The sequence below is a fragment of the Podarcis erhardii genome (genome assembly GCF_964252035.2).
Source record: "Podarcis erhardii genome assembly, chromosome: 2".
In the NCBI taxonomy this organism is placed as follows: domain Eukaryota; kingdom Metazoa; phylum Chordata; class Lepidosauria; order Squamata; family Lacertidae; genus Podarcis; species Podarcis erhardii.
The window spans coordinates 127,261,272-127,283,662 of NC_138498.1; the positions used below are offsets into that span (position 1 = coordinate 127,261,272).

At 49.0% G+C, this 22,391-nt stretch overlaps 2 protein-coding genes across 16 annotated transcripts in view; one reads left to right on the forward strand and one right to left on the reverse strand.

Annotated features, from left to right (window-relative positions):
- Positions 1 to 22,391, forward strand: part of LOC309334660 (uncharacterized protein) — a 128,030-nt gene that overhangs the window by 73,771 nt on the left and 31,868 nt on the right. The window lies entirely within an intron of this gene.
- Positions 1 to 22,391, reverse strand: part of LOC309334671 (uncharacterized protein) — a 140,479-nt gene that overhangs the window by 12,380 nt on the left and 105,708 nt on the right. For 7 of the 12 annotated variants that reach the window (XR_014153227.1, XM_081849208.1, XM_081849210.1 and 4 more), the window contains one exon: positions 11,749 to 11,874. The exons of 4 other annotated variants lie outside the window; for them this stretch is intronic. The gene's annotated coding sequence lies outside the window, so the exon portion shown is untranslated. Of the gene's footprint in view, positions 1 to 11,748; positions 11,875 to 12,849; positions 12,863 to 22,391 lie in introns of those variants that run through there. One more of the 12 variants, XM_081849209.1, reaches the window with a different exon arrangement.

The window sequence follows — 22,391 nt, forward strand, 5'->3', positions numbered from 1 at the left end:
TTGTGTTAACCAGGTCATTTGGGTGTCTTCTAGTTTGTTTTGTATTTCTTGTGTTGACAAGGGTTTGTTATTTTTATAAAAGTCTATTAGGCGATATAAGCCTTTGGTTCGCCAGGTTTTTGTCTGGAGGTTTTGTGCTGCATGGTAGAATAATGGGTGGTACGCCAGGGGGATTAGTGGGGATGGGGTTGGGGATAGTTTGCCTATTTGTGTTTTCCATGCTTTGAGCATGGTCTGTGTGTACCTGTTAAGTGTTGTGGGAATTTTCTTTAGTTTGTTTGGGAGGAGTGGGTATGTTGTGGTGCAGGTGTTTTCAATTGTGTCCCTCTCTAGGTGTACCCATTGTTTTGTCTCATCTTCTAGTATATATGGGATTATATGGCGTATTTGGTTGGCATTGTAATATGCTTCTATGTTGGGGATTCCCCATCCTCCTTCTGAGGTGGGGAGGTGCAGGTATTTGGGGCTTATTCTTGGTTTTTTATGTGAGAAGATGAAAGAGTGTAGTTTTCTCTGCCAACTGCGAAGTTGGGTTGAGGGGATCCAGATTGGGAGGGTTTGGAATAGGTAGGTTAGTTTTGGGAGTGTGATCATTTTGATCATGGCTATTTTGTCTGAGAGAGTGAAATTTGTGTTATTCCATCTCTTTAGGTCTTTGTTAATTTGTCGCCACAGGGGCTTGTAGTTGTGGAGGTACAGTTTATTGAGGTTTCTGGTTATTTGTACCCCTAGGTATCTGAACTTGGTGTGGCAAAGTTTTATTTTGGTGACCTTTGTGAGTTCTTTTTGGGTGTGAGGAGGGGTGTTGAAGCACATAGCTTCTGACTTTGTAAAATTTACCTGTAGGCCCGACACCATTGCAAATGTGTTGAGTTCTCTGATTAGGGAGGTTGCTGTGCTTATGGGGTCTGGTGTTGTGACCATTAGGTCATCTGCAAAGAGCCCTAATTTATAGGTTCTGCCTTTTATTTCCACTCCCTTGATGTCTGTTGCTGCTCGGATGCGGATTGCTAAGGGTTCCAGAGCCAGGATAAATAAGAAGGGAGACAGTGGGCATCCTTGTTTCGTGCCTCTTTGGATAGCTATAGTATTAGAATCCATATTGTTAGTTCTGCATTTTGCTGAGGCTTGGGAGTATATTTGTTTGAGGATTTGTAGGAAGTTGGGGCCAAATTCCATGTTAGTTAGTACTGCTAATATGTATTTCCACTCCAAGCAATCAAAGGCTTTGAGGATGTCTAGGGACATAATTGTCAATGGGAGTTTGGTTGCCTTGCTGTGTTCGATCAGGTTCAGTAGTTTCCTGATGGGGTCTGTTATATTGTGGCCAGGGACAAAACCAGTCTGGTCTGGGGCTATTAACTTGTGTAGGAAGATTTTTAGGCGGTTGGCCAAGATTGATGTGAATATCTTGTAGTCTTGGTTTATTAATGAGATTGGGCGGTATGATTCTACTTTGAGGCTGTCTTTTAGTGGTTTTGGGATGGAGACTATTTTGGAGTGGGTCCAGGTTTTGGGGATGGGGGCCCCTTTTATGATGTCGTTGAATAGGCGGGTCATGTAGGGCATCAAGGGTTCTTTGAATTTCCTATAGAATTCTGCTGTGAAGCCATCTGGGCCTGGGGCTTTGTGTGGTTTCAGGTTTTTGAGGACCGCATCTATTTCCTCTGGGGTGATAGGGCTGTCCATGAATTCCTGTTCCTCATCAGTTAGGGTAGGCATGGTCAGTCCTGCTAGAAATGTTCTGATTTCCTTCTCTGGTGGGTTATGGGAGGTGTATAGGTTGGCGTAGAATTCTGCAAATTCTGAGGTTATTTCTTCGGGGGAGAATGTTATGTTGCCGTCTTTTTTGGTGATGCAGTGTATTCTTGTTTTGAGTGCTTTTTTCCTACATCTATTTGCTAGTAATCTGGAGTTTTTCCCTCCATATTCGTAGAAACGTTGTTTAGAGTATAGAATGTTGATCATTGTTTTGTTAATTTCTAGGGAGTCTAGTTCTCTCCTTTTTTTTTCTATAAGTTTGAGGAGTTTTTTAGATCCTGTTTGTTTGTAGCGTGATGAGAGGGCTGTGATGTCTTGTTCTATTTTGCTAATTTTTGAGGAGGTTTGTTTTTTAAGGAATGTTTTCTCTTTTATGCAAGCTCCTCTGGTGACCGCTTTCATTGCATCCCATAGGAGGGGGGTTGTTATGTTGTTTACATCGTTTTCCTTGAAGTAGTTTTGGAGGGTTTTTGTGAGACTCTCTCTAATTTGTTTGTTTGTAGTTAGGATGGGACTGAAGGACCATGATGGGGTGGTTTGTGTTCCTTCTCCTATTTTAACGATGACTTCTACTGGGGCGTGATCTGTGATTTTAATGTTACCTATGTTTGTTGATTCCACTGAGGGGATCAGGCCCTGTGTGAGTAGAATGCTGTCCAGTCTGGACACTATCATGGCGTCCTGATTGGAATGTATGGCTGATGTCTCCCGGGTTTTGCTCACCCCAAATGTCGTAGAGACCCCTGTTTTTTAGCATTTTTAGTAACTTGTAAGAGTTCCTAGTTGTTGGGGGTTTCCTTCGGAGGAAGGTTGCCCATGGGGTTGTGGGGTGGATATCTTTCAGGGATAAACCTTTCATATTTAGATTGAGGTCCCCTCCTAGGATTGCTTCCCCTTCAGAGAAGGAGAGGAATTTGTTTAGTGTCTTCTGGAAGAATTCTAATTGTTTCATGTTTGGGGCATATATGGAGCCGATTGTCAGTTTGATTTTGCCATCTAGTGTCCCTTTAGCGAAAATGAATCTGCCTTTTTTGTCCTTGAGGACTGTTGTGGCAGTGAAGTTCAGGTCTCTACTGAGTATTATGGCTACACCACGAGCTTTCCCTGAGCCTTGTGCGACCCACTGTTGACTGAAGCGGGGGTCGCTCAGGAGTTTGCTGCCTTTGGGTGGGTTGTGTATTTCTTGTAGGAAGGTGATGTGTGGTTTCATGGTGTTTATATATGAGGTGATGCGTTTTCTTTTGATGGGGTTTCCCAGCCCCCTCACATTTAATGTAATTGCTTTTAGGTTAGCCATCTTGCTTATCTATTATGTGGGGCGATTCCCTGCCAACCCGTTCGGGTTGTCTTGTGTCTCTCTCTTCGTGTTGTTTAAAGAACCAATGGGGTTGCGCTGACCTAGGGTGTGGTGGGTGGGGGGCTAGTGGGAGTAGAGTGAGATTTGGGTTAAAGAGTAGGGGGTAAGTTGTAGGGAGTTTCCTATATGTAGTCATATAGGTGTTTGTTTGGGGTATTTTGGGCCATCTGGCATTTAGCCGGTTGGTCCTAGGTCTCAGCTGGTGTGGAAGGCCATGTTCAAGGACAGGCCATCCCCCCTGTTGTCTGCGAGAGGGGGAGATCAGTGAGACAGTGTGAAGTGACTTTGTAACGTCGCTGTCAAGTATAAGGTTCGTAAGCAATGTTGCCAATGTTATAAGCAACATTGTTGGTGTGTTGGGGTGGGGATGTGGGTGCTGGTACGCTCTGGTGCCACCATATTGCTGGTTGGGTATCAGATTTTAGCCTGATTGTGGGTTGTGTTATTAAGGTTGGAGTTGTTTTTCCTTAGTATGGAGTATGAGGATGTTGAAGGTGTGGGTGATGGGGAATGTGGTTGAGGTCGTCTGGACTGGTGTTGGGGTGGGGGTTTCTGTGGGGGTGCGGGGCTGGGGGGGATGTTGATGGTGTTAACTAAATCTATGTTTTGGGGGGGAGGGGGAAAGGGGGGGAGAAATCACCAGTCCTTCGGTTTGTGGGTTTTTTTTCCTGGTTGCTTCATTCAGCTGCGGTTGTTGTTGTTGTAGGGTTGTCCATCTGCGATGAATTGGTTTGGTTAATCTTGGTCTGGTTTCTTGTGTCGTATGGCCGGCGGGACGGTTCTGAGCGTTGTGCTTGCCTGTATTGGTTTGCGTTGTTCTGCCGCTTCTGTTGTTTCTTTTTGCTCTGTACCGTCGTCCAGTTGCTTGCTGTTGTTTCCTCGTGGTTGGGGCTGTCACTTGGTGGGTTTGTCGGTTGCCATTCCGGTGGGAGGTCGAGTTCAAGGTTCTTTAGTAGTTGTAGGGCCTCAGATATGTTGGTGGCCGTGTGTTGTGTTGTATTAGTTGTTACAATTAGGCGGAAGGGGAAGCCCCATCGGTATTTGATCCCGGCTTGTTGGAGACGCTGGGTGAATGGGCGCAGGCTTTTCCTCCGGTTTAGGGTATCCTGGGATAGGTCCTGTAGGGCCAGAATGGGGGTTTCTCCATATCGAAGGTTGGTTGAGTTTCTGAGGTTGTTCCATACCTCTTCCTTCTTTTTGTAGCGCGTGAAGCATACAATGATGTCTCTTGGGGGGGCGCTGGGTTTTGGCATGGGTTTTAGGGCTCTGTGAGCCCTCTCCAAGTCATCTGCCTCAAGTTTCAGGCCTGGGATTGTGTTTTTCAGCCAGCGTATAATTAGGTCTGTTGGGCTTTTCTCCTCTGCTTTTTCAGGAAAGTTGCGGAAGCGGATGTTACAGCGTCTATTGCGATCTTCAAGGTCGGCTTGCTTAATTTTCATCTCTCTGTGTTCTGCTTCCATTTGGTTTACCAGTTCGTCCAGTTTCTTGTTCACACGTGCGTTCTCCTCCCGGTATTGCTCTATTATTTTTTCTTGCATTTGGTTTTTGTTCTCTAGAGCTTCCACTTTGGAGGTTAGATTGTTGATTAGTCCCTGCATGGGAGCCATTGTGGCCTTCAGTGTTTCTTCTAATCTTGCTTCCATTTCCCTCAGATCTCGTTTCGTTATTGGGTGGTCATCATCTTGAAGGGGAGTTACCATCTTAGCATTGTTTGCCATCTCCCTGGTTGGTGTCATCTCAGTCTCCCTGATAGTTTTGGTTTGAGGTTGGCTTGGCGTCCACTTGGGGTAGGGCGTGTGGTGGTTAGGAGTTGTGCCAGTGGTGATTCCTGGGTATTGTTGGGTTGTTGAGCTGATCAGGCTTTGTTGGCTGGTGGCTTTTACAGAGCGTTTGGATTAGGCGGTCATTTGTGTCACTTCTAGCCTGTGTTTTAAGAACTTCTCTTGGGTTTTCTGTAGTTGCCTCAGCGGTGCCGCCGAGGCTGGGGGGGAGGGCAGGTAAGCAGAGGTGGGTAGACTAACGGACAGACAGTTCATATAAAGGGAGGGGGGTTAGCAGGTAGAGATGCAAGAGATTAGAGGGGTGGGGCCAGGGGAAATATGTCTTTAGGAGGGGGTTGTATATACCCAAAAGGGGTACTGGGGTCCAGTTAAGGTGGAAATTGGGGTTGGGAGTGCGCTTAGAAACAGAGACAGACAGATAGGCTATATGTAAAGGGTGGAGGGAGAAAAGGGAAGAAGAAGAAGAAGAAGAAAGAGAGAAGAAGGGGGGAGGCGGGGGGGAGGGGAGATTGGAGTAAGAGAGAAGAGAGAGAGAGAGACAAAAAGAGTTGAAAGAGAGGAGAGATAGTACAGTAATATCAGAGGTATTAGATTGCAGCAGTAGTTTTAGCTATAGTATGAGGGGGCAAATTATGATAGGGTGATATGAATGTGTGTATGTGTTTCCTTTAGGGCAGTGTTTCCCAACCTTGCGCCCCCAGCCGCCCCCGGACCACAACTCCCATCATCCCCTGCCACTGGTCTTGCTAGTCAGGGATCATGGGAGTTGCAGTCCAAAAACAGCCGGAGGCACAAGGCCGGGAAACACTGCTTTAGGGGAAGGGGGGGGATGGAGAGAGGGAGGAGGGAGAGAGAATGAGAGGAGGAGGGGGAAGGGTGGGGGAGGGAAGGAGAAGAAAAGAGAGGGGGAGAGGGGAGGAGGGAGGGAGGGTGAGCTGCTGCAATGGTATGGGGGAAAGTCTTATTTTAAAAGAGGGGGTGGGGGGGGAAAGGGCTCCCCTCTCAAAAACAAACTGACGGACAGGCTAAAAAGGGGGGGTTGATTTTAAAAAATAAAAGGGATAGAAAAAAAAATTGGGGATGGAAGATGAAAGGTGGGATAAGGGGAAAAAATGAGGAGGGGTGAAGAGAGAGAGGGGAGAGCAAAAAGGGAGAGAAAAATAAAAGGGGGGAGTTGAGGGGGAGAGTATCAGTAACAATAGCAGTGATATAGAGGAAATTTTTGTTTTAAAAGAGAGTGGTGGTCATAGCTGGGGGCGAAAGATTCCCCCCTCAAGAACAAGCCAACAAATAGACAAGAACGGGCTTTAAAAAGAGAGAGGGGAAAAAATGTGTGGTTTTTTAAAAAAATAAAATAAAATAAAAATAAAATAGATAATAATATTTCCCCCTAATTATTGTTATTATTTTTTATTTGTAAAAAAGTAATTAAAAATGTACAGGTAAAAGATAAAAATGAGAATTAAAGGTAAAAAAAAGGGGGGGTTGTCTTTAGATAGATAGATAGATAGATAGAGCTTTTTATTTAAAAATGAAAATAAAAATGAGTAAAGTATAGGTAAAGGAGGATAGGTAAAAGAGAGTGGAAAGTCTGGGGCGAAGTGGCAGTCCCAGGAAATGGCCTGTGATGGTTCAGGGCTGTTTTCTGGGTACTGCCATTTTAATTCTTAAGAGGGGAGTTTGAGGTGAAAATAAAATGAGGTTTAAATTGAGGGTGTGTGTGTGTGGAAAAGTGTGTCTTTAAATAGTGTGTAGAAAAGATAGAAATAAAAATAAAGATTCAAATAAAGGGTGGCTGCAGCAGCAGTGGCCCCTCTTTTAAAAAGAAAAATGATAAAAGTAGGTATATGGGGGGGGAATAAAAAAGAATTTCTTTTTTAAAAAAGGGGGAGAGGGGTAGGAAGGGGTTAAAAAAGGATTTTGTTTGTTGGTTGTTGTTTTTTATAGAAAAAAGGAGAAAAGAAGGGGGTAGTTTCTTCCTTTCTGTGATCTCCTTTGTCATGCGGCTTTGCATGGAGGGGTAGGCTCCGGTTGGCTCAGCCACGTGTTTTTTCGCAGCGTCCTTTGCCTTCCCGTGTTCACCTACCTCCCCTCTTCCTTGTCGGCAAAGCTAGGGCTCCTCTTTCTTTCTTTCTTTTTTTCCCTTCTTCCTTCCCCCTTCTCTTTTTCTCCCTCTCTGCGTTAGCTCCACTGTCTTCCTGGATTTGGAGCTCCTCTCGGCTGTTGGGGGGGGGTCAGGTGCCTTTCCGGCTCAATCAAGGTCGTGGGGGGGGTGTTTTGGCTCCCTTGAAAGACGCCCCGGGCACCCCCGATTCCTCTCCCTTGGCAGTGTTGGCAGCAGCAGACCTGGGAGCCCGGGAATCGGCCAGACAGAGCCTTTCACTCTGGCTGGCTTCAGGAGCTCTTTTCTGCTGCTGCAGCCGCCATCCTGCCTCCCCACCTGCCAAAAGCATGAGCTACTCTTAAGTAATTTAAAAGGTGTTTTTAAGTCAACTTTTTAATATTGCACTATTTTAATTTTTTTTAACATTTTTGCACTTTTAGACCTTCTTTTGCCATGTGGACGAATCAAACCTCCCTTATTGATCTATTTCTAATGGTAGGGAAAGAGATATTGTTGTATTATCCGGTTCCACACTCTCTGCCAGACTTTATTCCAGAAGGGTTTACAAGTACCTATCAGGATGGTAAGAATTTTATTACAGTGAGCCAAAAAGGATTTTATGCATTCTATGTCCCTCGTTAGTAGTCCCTCGTCACCCAATGACGGATAATTCCTCATTTGCACCAGAGGCTTGGGAGAAGGAGTCTTTTAGCCTTCTATTAGCATTTCCTGAGGATAGTTCTGAATTTTTCTTTCAGATTAGTTCCTCTACTTGTTTAGCCTGAATTTGGCCTTGAGTCGCTTGAGCTCCTGGTCTCCGTGCCAGAGATGACTTAGCAGTTGAGCTGCCTGGGCCCAAAACCTCTTTCTGCTCATCCTTAGAGCTGCTGAGAGATCCTATAAGGTCAGTAATAGGATCTGGCTCCTGCTGTTTCTTAGCCACCTCCTCATTTTCCTTATTCATGTAAAATTGAGTACCGTAAATTTCGCTCCATAACACGCAGATTTTTCCTCCTAGAAAGTAAGGGGAAATGTCTGTGCATGTTATGGAGCGAATGCCTACAGATGGCGGGGGAATCTGCTGCAGTTGTGAGCAGTCTGTGGCTTGCTTTGAAACAGCAAAGCAGGTGTAAGCGGCTCCTGTCAGCGAGCCGAGCCGGGAGGAGGGAGAGAAGCAGAGCGGGCTTGGCTGCTTTAAAAAAACCCGTCCTCTAAGTTCCTCTCTCCTCCCCACAGAGCTGCTAAGTAGCAGCGAAGCTTTTCAGCCAGCCTAGCCGGGAGGAGGGAGAGAAGCAGAGCGGGGTTGGCTGCTTTTAAAAAAAACCGTACTCTCTGTCCCTGCCTGCAGTTTTTTGCTGTCCGATTTTGGATTAGCCACTGTAGGGGCTGTGTGTGTGTGTGCTTGAGCTATAGTTCTCCTCCTCCTGCTTCCCCTTCGCTCTCCCTGCGCCCCTGCACTCTCCCTCCGACTTTAGAATTGACACTCTGTGTCTGTGTGTGTGTGAGAGAGGGCTCCTTCTCCTCCTCCTGCTTCCCGTCACTCTCCCTGCGCTGTCCCTCCGACTTTAGAATTGACACTCTGTGTGTGTGAGAGAGAGAGAGAGAGGGGGCTCCTTCTCCTCCTCCTGCTTCCCGTCACTCTCCCTGCGCTGTCCCTCCGACTTTAGAATTGACACTCTGTGTGTGTGTGAGAGAGAGAGAGAGGGGGCTCCTTCTCCTCCTCCTGCTTCCCTTCACTCTCCCTGCGCTGTCCCTCCGACTTTAGAATTGACACTCTGTGTGTGTGTGAGAGAGAGAGAGAGGGGGCTCCTTCTCCTCCTCCTGCTTCCCTTCACTCTCCCTGCGCTGTCCCTCCGACTTTAGAATTGACACTCTGTGTGTGTGTGAGAGAGAGAGAGAGGGGGCTCCTTCTCCTCCTCCTGCTTCCCGTCACTCTCCCTGCGCTGTCCCTCCGACTTTAGAATTGACACTCTGTGTGTGTGAGAGAGAGAGAGAGAGGGGGCTCCTTCTCCTCCTCCTGCTTCCCTTCACTCTCCCTGCGCTGTCCCTCCGACTTTAGAATTGACACTCTGTGTGTGTGAGAGAGAGAGAGAGAGGGGGCTCCTTCTCCTCCTCCTGCTTCCCGTCACTCTCCCTGCGCTGTCCCTCCGACTTTAGAATTGACACTCTGTGTGTGTGTGAGAGAGAGAGAGAGGGGGCTCCTTCTCCTCCTCCTGCTTCCCTTCACTCTCCCTGCGCTGTCCCTCCGACTTTAGAATTGACACTCTGTGTGTGTGTGAGAGAGAGAGAGAGAGGGCTCCTTCTCCTCCTCCTGCTTCCCTTCACTCTCCCTGCGCTGTCCCTCCGACTTTAGAATTGACACTCTGTGTGTGTGTGAGAGAGAGAGAGAGGGGGCTCCTTCTCCTCCTCCTGCTTCCCGTCACTCTCCCTGCGCTGTCCCTCCGACTTTAGAATTGACACTCTGTGTGTGTGTGAGAGAGAGAGAGAGGGGGCTCCTTCTCCTCCTCCTGCTTCCCTTCACTCTCCCTGCGCTGTCCCTCCGACTTTAGAATTGACACTCTGTGTGTGTGTGAGAGAGAGAGAGAGGGGGCTCCTTCTCCTCCTCCTGCTTCCCGTTCACTCTCCCTGCTGTCCCTCCGACTTTAGAATTGACACTCTGTGTGTCTCTGTGTGTGTGAGGGCTCCTTCTCCTCCTCCTGCTTCCCTTCACTCTCCCTGCGCTGTCCCTCCGACTTTAGAATTGACACTCTGTGTGTCTCTGTGTGTGTGAGGGCTCCTTCTCCTTCTCTTGCTTCCCCTTCACTCCCCCAGCGCCCTGCGACTTTAGGGCCAGTTCCCTCTCTGCGTGTGTGTGTGTTTTGACCTCACTGCGCTTGGGGGAGAGTGTTGGTCGCAATTTTTCTTGATTTGTCTCAGAGTGGTTACTATCATGGTTTCCTTGCCGGGGAGGAGGGAGAGACGCAGAGCCTGCTTGTTCTAAAGGAGCAAAGCCGGAGAGGAGCCTCTCCTGCATTATTAGCAGCATCCTTCTCCACACCCCCCACGCGAGCTCCTTGTCCCTTGAGTTCTTTTCCTTCCCTCCCCACTTAAAACGTGGTTACAAAGCACGGATCCACATGGATCCTCAGGATTTTTGCACTAGGTCACCCCAAATTCACCATCAGATCACATAGCATATCCATGGCTACAGCCTGCACCAAAACACACACGCACCCACTGTTTCATGGGGTCGCAATGGCGCAAAAACGTGGTTACAAAGCATGGATCCACATGGATCCTCAGGATTTTTGCATTGGGCTACCCCAAACTCACCGTCAGATCACATGTCTGTGACCACAGCATGAACCACAAAAATCATATATCCACTGTTTCATTTAGAATATTTTTTTCTTGTTTTCCTCCTCTAAAAACTATGTGCGTGTTATGGTCAGGTGCGTGTTATAGAGCGAAAAATACGGTAATTTTTGCTTGGGCTTTCTTAGACAGACTCTCTTTGGAGGAGGGTCTGTGGCACTTGGGGAGAGAACATTAATTTTGTAACTACTCCGGGTCAACAATGTCTTTCCCCTTAATTCCTCATCAAGTTTCCTGATATCATTAATAATAATAATAATAATAATAATAATAATAATAATAATAATCCTAGCCTGAGGAAGAAATTGAGGCTGAAATGACTGAAGAATGCAAATGACTGCTTGTGAAAGAGGAAGAAGGGAAGGGAGTTACTGCCTTTTTTGGCTGGTATTAGCTAACTTTTTTATGGGACCCGGAGATTCAAAAAGCCTGGCTCTTTCCAGGAATGGATTTAATTTGGCTCAGTCGTGGAATCTGCTCCAAGCTCAGTCATTTCTTTGCTCAACCAAAAACAGATGCAGGAAGGGAAATAGAAAATTTGACAGGATGTACCTCCCCGTCCCTGAGATCTCTGAAGCCTACATGGAAGAAGGCCTGGGCAGCTCAGAGCAGCCTCATCCTGGTTTGAAAAGGCAGGACTGGTGGAAGAATATTCCCAGACAGAACAGGAGATGCATCTCCTATGGAGAGTTGTGGGTGTGTTAACATCTCAGATGCTGTAGGCATCTGTAGGAATTTAGGTAGGACCACTTTCAAATCTGCCTGGTTGAAATCCCCGCATACAAGAAATGCAGCCTCGGGATACTTGCCTTGTTGTCTGCTAATGGCATCACCTCATTAATGTTCGCATCAGACCCATCTGATGAAGACCCATCACCTCATTAATGTTCGCATCAGGTGCAATGTATACTGTAGTTATCAGTACTGCTGTAAATTCTCGGGGGATATATATAGGTCTGCATTTAAGCGTCATAAATTCCACAGTTGGGGAGCAATGACTAGCTATCACAGCGGGGTTTGTGCACCAGCTCTTATTCACGTATGCACACAAACCTCCCCCCCTTCTTTTACCAGAGTCCTCTGTTCTATCATGGCGGAACACTGTATAGCCTGTTAGTTCTATGGCTGAGTCAGGAATAATTGGTGTCAGCCAAGTTTCTGTAAGCAGCAGAAGACAGCATTCACTCACAGTTTTCTCCGTTGCTATCCACAATTTCCACTCCTCCAGCTTATTCACCAAAGATCTCACATTCGCACAGGAAATGCTGGGAAGTGGTAAGTTATAATAGAGGAGGTTAAAATATATAATAGGTTAAAATAGAGGAGGTTTGTCCTTCAGAGATCTGTATGGAATTTCAAAACTGATCTCATGATCCAGCAGGGAGCCTTACCAGAGAGGCCACGATCCCAGGATTCTCCTCCTTGACTTCCTTCTGCAGAGCTCTCTGGTCAGGATCCAGCAAAGCCCAGTCCTCCTCTGTGAAAGGAACAGCTACGTCTTCAAAGCACAATGGACCCTAAGAGAAACAGGGAGAAGAAAGATGATATTTTTCTAAACATTGCTCTGTTCTTTTCTGAAACCATTTTGTTGTGTATTTAAATGATGGGTATTACTCTTTGTGTAAATGGGGGAATTCCACAAAATAATGTTTTATTATCTATATGGCACTCATTTTCAAGTAATTCTTTGCAAGCATTCCAATTTCTCTTCATCTGGTGGGGTGGCCCCTCCCCCTGCCCTCAAGCCAACTTGAAGGGGCACCAGGAGGGGGAGGGGAGGGAATGTTGGTTGGTTGGCATCCATCTGTCTTGGGAGACCACGGAAGAGTGTCTCTTTGGGAGTGAGATCCAGTTGTTGGAGGGTAACAGCGCCAGCCCTGGGTGTGGAGACCGACAGGGGAGAGACATAAACAACTACCTGACATTCAGAAGACATCTTAAGGCAGCCCTGCTCAGGGAAGTTTTAAATGTATGACATATTAGTGTCTTTTTCGTTTTTGTGGAAGCCGCCCAGAGTGGCTGGGGAAACCTGGCCAGATGGGAGAGGTACAAATAAATTATTATTATTATTATTATTAGTTGTTGTTGCATCTGCGACAGAGGAAGTGGTCCGGTTTTGCTGCTGCAGATGCAGACGGGCTTTTCTTCTCCCTGAGCTCCCCCCACGTGGGAATGTTCCCCTCTGGCTGCAGCCTCTGCTCACAAAGGTGAACTTTCCCTCCCTCTGAAGGGGGTTTATTTCCTTGACCCCAAGCCCCCTCCCCAAAAGGAAGGCAGCATCTGGATCCCAAGGAAGAGCAGAGCTGCAGATCTCCTGCGAACTGGCCCCTCCCTGGCTTGGCAGAGAGGACAAAGGGGGACCCCCTGCTCTCTGACTTAGGGGTCTCCCCCCACTGTGCATGACCTGAGCAGGGACCCCCAGGCCCCTCCCTGCCCCCCTGGGACCCCCTTCTCCCCATGGCACCCTCAGGGGGAGGAGAGAAGAGACTCACCCGAGTCCAGGAGAGAGAAGAAAGCAGGGAGGGAGGGGGGAGGGGGGATCTCCACTCCGCCTTCACTTCCTGTCCTCTCTAGGACTCCAGCTCTGCTCCTCTTAACCCTTGCCGAGCCCAGGGCCCCCCCAGCCCAGCCCCCCCTCTGCCCCCCTGGGAGCCCGACTGGGCGCCAGGGAGACGGGGCTTCCCCAGGAGTCTCCTCGAGAGCAGGCGCCAGGGAGGAAGAGGAGTCCCAGATCCCCCCAAGGGAGACCCTTCCAAGTCTGCCCTCCAGCTCCCCCTCTTCCCTGGGGCAGCCCCACTGAATCGGGGAGACGCCTCCTTCCCTGGGACGTGGAGGCTGGCAGGCCCAGCTGGGCTTCTTCCAGGCTCTGGCGGAGTCAGACTTGGGGGGCCCTTTCCCCCCTCCCAGTCCGCCCCCCACACCCAGGGGGCCCCCTCAGCCCTCCTTCTTGGGGGTCTCCCTCCGCTCCCCCCCTCAGTCCGCCCCCCACACCCAGGGGGTCCCCTCAGCCCTCCTTCTTGGGGGTCTCCCTCCACTCCCCCCCTCAGTCCGCCCCCCACACCCAGGGGGCCCCCTCAGCCCTCCTTCTTGGGGGTCTCCCTTCCCTCCCCCCTCTCAGTCCGCCCCCCACACCCAGGGGGTCCCCTCAGCCCTCCTTCTTGGGGGTCTCCCTCCCCTCCCCCCTCTCAGTCCGCCCCCCACACCCAGGGGGCCCCCTCAGCCCTCCTTCTTGGGGGGTCTCCCTCCGCTCCCCCCCTCAGTCCGCCCCCCACACCCAGGGGGTCCCCTCAGCCCTCCTTCTTGGGGGTCTCCCTCCGCCCCCCCTCTCAGTCCGCCCCCCACACCCAGGGGGTCCCCTCAGCCCTCCTTCTTGGGGGTCTCCCTCCCCTCCCCCCCCTCAGTCCGCCCCCCACACCCAGGGGGTCCCCTCAGCCCTCCTTCTTGGGGGTCTCCCTCTGCCCCCCCTCTCAGTCCGCCCCCCCACACCCAGGGGGTCCCCTCAGCCCTCCTTCTTGGGGGTCTCCCTTCCTTCCCCCCTCTCAGTCCGCCCCCCACACCCAGGGGGTCCCCTCAGCCCTCCTTCTTGGGGGTCTCCCTTCCTTCCCCCCCCTCAGTCCGCCCCCCACACCCAGGGGGTCCCCTCAGCCCTCCTTCTTAGGGGTCTCCCTCCGCCCCCCCTCTCAGTCCGCCCCCCACACCCAGGGGGTCCCCTCAGCCCTCCTTCTTGGGGGTCTCCCTCCCCTCCCCCCCCTCAGTCCGCCTCCCACACCCAGGGGGTCCCCTCAGCCCTCCTTCTTGGGGGTCTCCCTTCCCTCCCCCCTCTCAGTCCGCCCCCCACACCCAGGGGGCCCCCTCAGCCCTCCTTCTTGGGGGTCTGCCTCCGCTCCCCCCCCCTCAGTCCGCCCCCCACACCCAGGGGGTCCCCTCAGCCCTCCTTCTTGGGGGTCTCCCTCCGCTCCCCCCCTCAGTCTGCCCCCCACACCCAGGGGGTCCCCTCAGCCCTCCTTCTTGGGGGTCTCCCTCCGCTCCCCCCCTCAGTCCGCCCCCCACACCCAGGGGGCCCCCTCAGCCCTCCTTCTTGGGGGTCTCCCTTCCCTCCCCCCCCTCAGTCTGCCCCCCACACCCAGGGGGCCCCCTCAGCCCTCCTTCTTGGGGGTCTCCCTTCCCTCCCCCCAGCTTCTCCCCTTCAACTCCCGTCTGACTCCTCTTCCTCTCCCCCCTCAGACCATCCCTCAGAAAAGCCGCCTTGCCTTTTCCCGCCAAAAGGGCAGGCTCCGCCCCCGCTGGCTTGGCAGCCAATCAGAGCGAGGCTCCAGGAAATTTCTGAGGGACCAAGTCCGCTGACTGGCCTGGCTCTGCTGTCCATCACAGGCCCAACCAAGGGAGATCATTTTGCCAGAGCCCTGAGGGGCCCAAGTTTCATAAACAGTGTTCAGAAGTGGTTGGGTCAACTCCCTGCAGGAGTTTCTTGTTGTACATTGTTTTAATGCTTTGTATTTCTTCTGAGACTGTCACCCAAAGTGTGTTTTATAAGCTGGTCTCCGGCTGTAAGAGATTATCTTATTTTATCTTATCTTAATAAATGGATGGCGGAAAAGTCTGGGAAGGGGCGAGAGGCCCCTCCCTGCCCCCCTCCAGGCTCCTCTCAGGTTCATCCAGGGTCCAAAGCCGCCTCCATTTTGGGGGGGCCAGGAAGGGAGTGGTCCCTGCAGCTTCGCCTGCCGGAAAGGGGGCGACATGCAAGAGGCCAGCCTGGCAGGGTTGTTGTGGAAGGAGGAGCTCCTGGGAGGAAAGGAGGGGCCAGGGAAATGCCATTCTGCCAGTAAAGTGCCTCCCTCTCTCACTCCTCCTCCAAACGAGAGCCAGGGGGGTGTATATATATCTATGTATGTTGGTAGGTAGGTAGGTAGGTAGATGATAGATAGATAGATAGATAGATAGATAGATAGATAGATAGATAGATATGGGAGCCAAACAGTACAAATTGAAAGCATTTGCTGATGACTTGGTATTGACTTTACAGGAGCCAGAATCCAGCACTAAAAGAGTATTAGAATTAATTCAAGAATTTGGAAAGGTAGCAGGCTTTAAGTTGAATGAGACGAAAACTAAAGTTTTAGAGAAAAATTTAACTGAGATTGAGAGAGATAAGTTTCAGAAGGAGACAGGATTGACATTGGTCAAGAAAGTGAAATATTTAGGGGTTAACATGACTGCTAAGATTGTGAATCTATTTAAGGATAATTATGAAAAATGTTGGACTGAAGTGAAAAAGGATTTAGAAATATGGTCAAATTTGAAGCTATCGTTGTTAGGCCGAATTGCTGTGATAAAAATGAATGTACTGCCAAGAATGCTGTTTTTGTTTCAAACATTGCAAATTTTGGACAAAATGGACTGTTTCAAGAAGTGGCAGAGAGATATCTCTAGATTTGTCTGGCAGGGCAAGAAACCTCGAATAAAATTTAAGATATTAACTGATGCTAAGTAAAGAGGTGGATTTGCCCTGATTCATAAACTTTATTATGAATCAGCCGCATTTTGTTGGCTGAGAGAATGGATGCTTCTTGAAAACACGGATGTGTTGGATTTGGAAGGCTTTAACAATGTATTTGGTTGGCATGCATATCTGTGGTATGATAAGGTTAAAGCACACAAAGCGTTCAAAAACCATATTGTCAGAAAAGCACTGTTTAATTTTTGGATAAGATATAAGGACTTGTTAGAAAATAAAACCCCAAGATGGTTGTCACCAATGGAAGCAAAGGCTCAGAAAAAACTCAATATGGAGGCCAAATGGCCGAAGTATTGGGGAATTTTGGAACAAGAGGGTGACAGATTAAAATTGCAGAGCTTTGAAAAATTAAAAAACAGAGTATGAGATTGGCTCCATTATTATCAAATAATGGAGGCATATAATTTGGACAAAAAATTAGGTTTCCAGGTAGAAAAATCAAAATTGGAAACAGAATTGTTAGATCCTAAAGTTAAGAATTTGTCAAGAATGTATAACTTGCTGTTGAAATGGAATACTCAAGATGAAACGGTGAAATCCTCTATGATTAAATGGGCACAAGACGTTGGACATAATATTATGATGGCTGACTGGGAACAGTTATGGACCACAGGTATGAAGTTCACGGCATGTAATGCCTTAAAAGAGAATTTAATGAAAATGATCTATAGGTGGTACATAACACCAGTCAAGCTTGCAAAAATATATCATTTGCCCGATAATAAATGTTGGAAATGTAATGAAACTGAAGGCACATTCTTTCACCTTTGGTGGACATGCCCAAAGATTAAGGCATTCTGGGAGCTGATCTATAATGAAATGAAAAAGGTATTTAAATATACCTTCCTGAAGAAACCAGAGGCCTTTCTCCTGGGCATGGTCAGCCAATTGGTGCCAAGGAAAGACAGGATTTTTTTTTATGTACGCCACAACAGCAGCAAGAATACTTATCGCAAAGTACTGGAAGACACAGGATCTACCTACCAGGGAAGAATGGCAGATGAAGCTGATGGACTACATGGAACTGGCGGAAATGACTGGCAGAATCTGAGACCAGGGAGAAGAGTCGGTGGAAGAAGATTGGGAAAAATTTAAAGTATATTTACAAAAACATTGCAAAATTAATGAATGTTAGAAGGATGCTGGAATGAAGTTATATGGTTTTAGCAGAAATGTAATAAAGAATTAAGTAAAAGCTGATTGATAATGGGTTAAAATGAAAAATTTAAGGTTAGACCGTTAAGATAAATTATGGAACAAAAATTGAGAAAGATGGAAAGAATTTGCTGAAACAATTAATTGAACTAGAATACAAAAAAGGGAGGTGCGAGGAGGTCGATGAAACAAGTAAAATGAAAGGTAAAGTTATGGAATATTAGATGTGTGTTTTAGTGTTTTAGTGTTATTGTTTTTTTCACTGTATTGTTGTATTTTTTATGCTTTTCTTTTTATGTATTGTAATGTATGTCTTGTTACAAAAATTTTGTTGTTGTTTTTCTTTTTCCTTTTGTAATTTTTAAACTTATAATAAATATCATTAAAAAAGAAGAAGATAGAGATAGATAGATAGATAGATGATAGATAGATAGAGCGAGCCCTAAACGGCCTCGGTCCAGTATATCTGAAGGAGCGTCTCCACCCCCATTCTGCTGCCCGGACACGATACTGAGGTCCAGCACCGAGGGCCTTCTGGCGGTTCCCTCTTTGCGAGAAGCCAAGTTACAGGGAACCAGGCAGAGGGCCTTCTCGGTGGTGGCGCCCGCCATGTGGAACGCCCTCCCATCAGATGTCAAAGCGATAAACAACTACCTGACATTCAGAAGACATCTGAAGGGAAGTTCAGGGAAGTTTTTAATGTTTGATGTATTGCAGTATTTTAATATTTTTTGGGAAGCCGCCCAGAGTGGCTGGGGAAGCCCAACCAGATGGGCGGGGTATAGATAACAAATTATTATTATTATTATTATAGAGATGTATGTGTGTATAACAGACAGGCACAAAATTTGGCTGCCGGCCCTTCCTCCCGCTCCAAACATAGAAGAACCGGTTGCCCTGACCCAACATGGCCTCTGCTCTTGCCCAAAAGCAGCTGCTCCCCTTCAGGCCGATGTTCCCCTTTCTAGAAATGGGGGCCTAATGCTTCCCTCGCCTTCTGCTCCCTTCCATGAGTACTTCCACCATTCCGTGCTTTGGACGCAGCCCCGCTTCCCTGGCGGAAGAGCAGGATTAAGGGCACCAGGAATATCTACCCTTTATGAACTCCAGAGGGGAGCTTCTCGCTCCTCTTGTGACAAGATTCCCAAAGGCTGAGGGTAGCATGAGAGAACTAGTCTCTTTTGAGACAGCACCAATTTCCACTTCTTGCTTATCAAAACCCACAAACACTCAGCTAGGATTTTTCCAGAAGGTTTTACAAGTATCTATCAGGATGGTAAGAATTTATTACAGTGAGCCAGAAAGGATGTTATGTGTTCCATGTCCTCTGTCAGTGGTACAAGCCACCCAGTGACTCCGAAAAGGTTGGGAGAAGGAGTCTTCTATCCTTGCTTTAATATTTCCTGAGAATAAATCTGAAATTTGCATTTACGTTAGTTTGTCTACTTGTTTAGCCTGAATAGGGGAGAGACATGTGTTGTTGCATCTGGGACACAGGAAGTGGTCCGGTTGTGAAGATGCAGACGGGCTTTTCTTCTCCCTGTGCTCCCCCCATGTGGGAATGTTCTTGTCTGTCTACATCCTCTGTTCACAAAGGTGACTTTTCCCTCAATTTGAAGGGAGTTTATTTCCTTGACCCTGTCGCCGGAAATCCCCCCCCTTTTGTCATTTACACGTGTCCCGCACAAGCACCACACACATACACGTATCTCCCCTCCCTGACCCTAGAGATGTCCCTTTAGAGGGTCATCTCTTAAAAGCCTTCCGTAGATAAGGAAGCGCTAGACTGACAGCCTTTCGCCATAGCGCTCCGCTTCGCCCTATTTTTACTGTGAGTAGACCGGGCGCCTGAACTCTAGGTCAAACAGCGGCCGCCTCAGCCAATCACCATTATCGAACAGCGCCCCTTGCGGCGGCCACGCTGGTACTGCAAGCTGCAAGCGTCTGTTCCCTCACCTTTTGACAGCTCTCAATACAATGTTTCCGAGTTTAATTGACCGTGACTGATTTAATCAAAATGTAGCAAGTTGCTTCCGAAAAGAGAAAATACTTTGAACTTCAAGGACCATATTCTTTACAAATTCACCAAAAATCAGCCGTACATCGGATTTTCATCGGACCACTTTTATTTGACTACATATTACAAGGACTATCAAAGGGGGGTGACCTGATACAGGGCAACCATAATCCTTTGACCGAGCGGTCACGTACTCTGCAGCGAACGTGACAACCTTGACAACCATCGTGATGGGCTCAGACAGAAGGCTATCAGGAACACAATAACTTGCATATTTCAGTGTATTCCGCACAGACTCTCACAAAGGGCTCTGACCGGATTCCCCTCAGGGGGCAGGAAACTTCGCCCTTCTCTTTTGTCCTTAAAATGACTCATGTGGGGAGGCGAGAGGAGGCTCCGGCCAGGTGTCAGGACACTCAGATTACCTGTGTAGCCCCTCCTCGACTCCTCCTAATTTTAATGTAATCATGATGTAAATATGATGTAATTTTGGGGGTGTAGCTTCGGAGATTAGCATCTAATCAAAGTTAGGGTCTTCCTTTGTTCGGGGCTTCCATTTTGTTTCACCTCGTGAACGGTGGGAGCCCTGTCGCGACAGTCTTTCCAAAATAAAGACCAAGCCTACTGGCTGCTGTTTTGCTCTGAATTGCCCTGGTCGGTGTCTTCATTTGTCCAAGGGAGCCCTCGGATTTTCCGGTAACAGTTTTGGCGACCGTGCTCAGGGACACTTGGTTCTCCTACAAAGGTGAGGGGGGGGGGAGATAGAGGGGATCGGGCGCCACTGGGCAACCTTAGCCCGGGGATCCCTTTTTCCTCTCCCTGCCTCCTCTTTGCGGGCGGTAATCAATCGTCACCAGAAGCCTGACCAGAGAGAGCAAAGGCGAGGTAAAGGCCGGCTAAAAGAAAAGGATCCCGGGATCTGCGGGGGACATCTTCGAACGTGAGTATGGTTTGAAGTAAAACACATTGGGAGGGGGGTGGAGAAGCAGTGTCCCCACGACAGCCAGACTTTCCTTCTTTCATTTCTGGCGTAGCCCCTCGGAGTCGGCCGGGTACGCTTTAACTCTGTCCTTTTCTACCTCGATTCTCCCCTTCGGAAAGTGGCCAGGAGATCGCGGAACTTTACTGTCTGGCGTTACCTCTCGGAGTCGTCTGGGTACGCCAAAACCTTTCTCTTTCTCTCCCCTCAATTTCTTACGCGGAGTGTGGCCGGGGAAATTGTGGCACCTTTTACTGTTTTCCGGCATTACCTCTCGGAGTCGTCCAGGGATGCCTTAATCTCTCTATCTCTTTTCTCCCCCGTTTTCCGTCTTGGAATTGAGTCCGGGAAAGCGTGGCTCTTAGTTATTTCTCTGACGTTCCTCCCTCGGAGTCGTCTGGAGGCGTCCTTCAAAGAAAAATTCTCCCCCTATCCTTTTCTCCCCCGTTTTCCGTCTTGGAATTGAGTCCGGGAAAGCGCGGCTCTTTACTGTTTTTCTCTGACGTCCCTCTCTCGGAGTCGTCCAGAGGCGTCCATCCAAGCTTTCTCTCTCTCTCTCTCTCTCTCTCTCTCTCTCTCTCTTTTCTCGTCTATTATGCAAACGAAGCCGCCCCTCCTGCCTGGCGACCTTTGTTAGGGATGACCCGGGTACGTGAGAACGCAAGGTCGTTTGCTTCCTTTCCAAACTTTCATTTTTCTCGGACCTTGATCTGGCATTGCATTGCGCAAGCGTCCAGTAGGGGTTCCGAATTTAGTCTCAAAGGCTAGGCAGGAGGCTGTCGTGGAGGGTAGAAGGGGTGGCTCACAAATTGGGGCCCCACACTAGGACCAGTTGTGTAAGCAATACTGCGGTAGAATTTTAGGAGTTATGTTTGTGTATCGCAGTGTTTCCCAACCAGTGTTCCACGGCACACTAGTGTGCCGCGAGACGTTGACTGGTGTGCCGTGGGAGGAAGGCGGTCGGGGGGGAGGGGGCGCCACACGCACCCGCGTCAGGAGCCAGCACTTACCTCCCACGGTGCAGGGAAAGACTGGAAGAGCGTCGCAGCAACGCACACGCGCAGAGCAGCCGTAAAGGGAGGCGTGTGGGTGGAGAAAAGGAGGGAGAGAGAGAGAGAGAGCGGAGAGGGGAGAATCCCCCTAGGCTTGAATCGAGCGCGCGCCAAAGGAGGGAGGCAGAGAGAGAGAGCGGGAAGGGGAGGGGAGGGGGGAATCCCCCTAGGCTTGAATCGAGCGCGCGCCAAAGGAGGGAGGCAGAGAGAGAGAGCGGGAAGGGGAGGGGAGGGGGGAATCCCCCTAGGCTTGAATCGAGCGCGCGCCAAAGGAGGGAGGCAGAGAGAGAGAGCGGGAAGGGGAGGGGAGGGGGGAATCCCCCTAGGCTTGAATCGAGCGCGCGCCAAAGGAGGGAGGGAGAAAGAGAGAGCGGGAAGGGGAGGGGAGGGGGGAATCCCCCTAGGCTTGAATCGAGCGCGCGCCAAAGGAGGGAGGAAGAGAGAGCGGGAAGGGGAGGGGGAATCCCCCTAGGCGTGAAGGGAGTGCGCGCCGTACGTTCCAAATTTAAAGGAGGGAGGAAGAAAATCCCCACGTGACGGCTTTTGCCTCCAGGACGGCATCTGCCTGCGCCAACTCGCGGCTGAGCCAGGACTTTTCGTACACGTGTGGGCGCTTCGTAGCATGTGCTCGGCTTTGCCCGGAAGTGCTACGGAAAGCAGCTTGGATCAGAAAGCCTGGGCTCTTGCCGCGCACGGCATTGTGTTGAAGCGTGCTGGTAGTTAGTGGGTTGGGAGAGCCGCAGCACCCCATTTTTTTTTCATACGAACATGGTTAAGAAGCTTTGTGGAGTGTCAGTAGGTTGGCACAAACCATGACGTTTGGGGACATTAATCTAGCTCAGGGTTCTTAATACCCTGAGACGTTGCCTGGTGTCCTCTTTGAATAAGCGGGGCCTGAGCGTTCCACCAATTTAGGCCTCCTGCCCGGATGTGATATGGCTCCACCTTCCTCAAGGTGGTTCTGCTTTTAAATATTTTCCACCCTGTCACCATGAGGACTAGCGACTTCTTTTTGTAAAATATAAAATCGCTGCTCCTTGCTCTCGTGAGACTGTGTGTTTCAATTCGAAAAGGGTGTTCCGTGTACATTTGTGCGAGCTGTGCTGTAAAAAAAAGGAGTCTGTATCCGTTTGTCAGTGGCAATTGGATGGCCGGATACTGCAGTGATGGAAAAGTTTTTGAAAAGAAAAGAACTGGACTCTGAACAAAATTTGGAGCCAGATGAGAGCCCAAGTATGAGTGGGCATGAAAAGAAAGCAAAGATGGTTAGCTCAAGCAAATTCTCTGGCACAAGGCAATATAGCGAAAGCTATATT